Source organism: Gadus macrocephalus, chromosome 7 (assembly GCF_031168955.1).
Source record: "Gadus macrocephalus chromosome 7, ASM3116895v1".
Taxonomy (NCBI): domain Eukaryota; kingdom Metazoa; phylum Chordata; class Actinopteri; order Gadiformes; family Gadidae; genus Gadus; species Gadus macrocephalus.
This window is the reverse complement of record NC_082388.1, coordinates 6,401,795-6,403,479: the sequence shown is the minus strand read 5'-3', so window position 1 is coordinate 6,403,479 and position 1,685 is coordinate 6,401,795. Positions and strand designations below refer to the sequence as shown.

Genomic DNA, 1,685 nt, shown 5'->3' with positions numbered 1-1,685 from the left:
AACAAAAATAGCTAGGATAAGTACTATAACAAAGTATGACACACAATATGTGTATACATTAAGTGCCAGGACATACAAACATACAATAAGTGCATACATTAAGTGCCAGGACGTACAACATACAATAAGTGCGTACATTAAGTGCAGGACGCACAAACATACAATAAGTATAAGGGGGGGGGGGAGAGGGTTGCTATGCAGAGTCTAGATGAACTCTGAACTTGGTATCAGCATTTGGCTGCTTTTCAAAATTCCCTGAGGAAATCCAACCTTTACCGTTGGAGTCGGGCTATTAACCAACCACCTCCCATCCAAGCAGAGGACTGACCGGGCCAGTGTGTGTTATCCAATGCTTTATTGTATCAACGACTAATAAAGTTGGCTCCATTTTCTTAAACTCCCACGTGAGTTTAAAAGGTGAACTCAGTTCGCAATCTCATTTTACGAGGGAAGCTGGCACAGTGAAAAATAATATTTGTTTTAGTGTTCGTTGATTAGAAAGTCATTTAGATATTTCTCTTGCTATTCACTATCATGCGTGATAGGGCTGAGTAATCGCTTGTGATGGGTGATAAAACCATGTTATCAACAAGTAATCAGCATGTTATCAGCATGATGTAATGCTGATAACATGCTGTAATTAACATGCTGTAATTAAGGATAACCAAATAACAAGGGAGGGGGTGAGCACGTTTTAAATGATAATCATTCAACGAAATACTCATTTTTATGCAAAATATGTCAAATGTCAACATGTTTTTTTTTTTGCAACGTGAAACCATCAAATTATGAGTGTTACTCTTTCAGGTTTAATGCGTCAGTTATTCTAGATGGAATATGAAACAGTTTTGTAAATGTGTAATGAAAAAGACAAGAAGAAGGGATTTCAAGTATATACAACCCGAGCATACAACCCTATAAAAAATACATAGAATAAATTGTTTGTTTTGAATTGTACATAAGCCTCATAAATTGTTTTTATGATGCTTATGTAGGGGCGGCTGAAGCGGACTCAGCTGGTAGCCCCCAAAACTGTCCGCGCGCCCCTGCTGCATCGCACACGACGATGAGCTTGGAATCAGCTGGCGCGAGACACACAGCATCGCACGCGCTCCCGCTCAGGTAAACTGGCTCACGCGCGTAACGTTGGCAACGTTCAACAGGTTGCATGCCTTTTTTCAAACTCAGGAACACACGAAAAAAGAAAATAGCGTCTTCAAATCGTGTTAAAGTTAAGTTACGTGACAACAACAGCGCGAGGATGAAGAGGACACGGACGTACCTGTCGCGTGGAAGAAACGCGTGAGCTGTTCCAAAACTTCAGCCCCGTGAGGCTGCGAGCGCAGCTTCCCGGGAAAACAAGGGATTCCTCCAACCACGAGCTTGATGTACTTTAAACTCTTCCGCTCGCTACAGTCGCGTGGTTCGCTATGTGTGTGTGTGTGTGTGTGTGTGTGTGTGGGGGGGGGGGGGGTCGTTGCGTTGGAAAGCTGTCCACGCGAGCTCGGCGGTGCTCGTCTGAGCGCTAAATCCTTCATGTCCACAGCCACAGCTTCGCCCCTCCCCTCCATCGCCCACCCGCCCCGCCCCTATCTAAGCCCCGCCCCTATCTCAGCTCCAAGGAGACGCGACACGCGCTCCGACGTCCCCCGCTGGTGAAGCCTTATCTTTTTATACCGGTGCTC

General features: G+C 45.0%; 1 long non-coding RNA gene across 1 annotated transcript in view; it reads right to left on the bottom strand.

Annotated features, from left to right (window-relative positions):
• Positions 1 to 1,419, bottom strand: part of LOC132460760 (uncharacterized) — a 19,776-nt gene extending 18,357 nt beyond the window's left edge. The window contains exon 1 of the long non-coding RNA XR_009526413.1: positions 1,283 to 1,419. This is a non-coding gene — a long non-coding RNA (uncharacterized LOC132460760). The remainder of the gene's footprint in view (positions 1 to 1,282) is intronic.
• Positions 1,420 to 1,685: the final 266 nt, after the last annotated feature.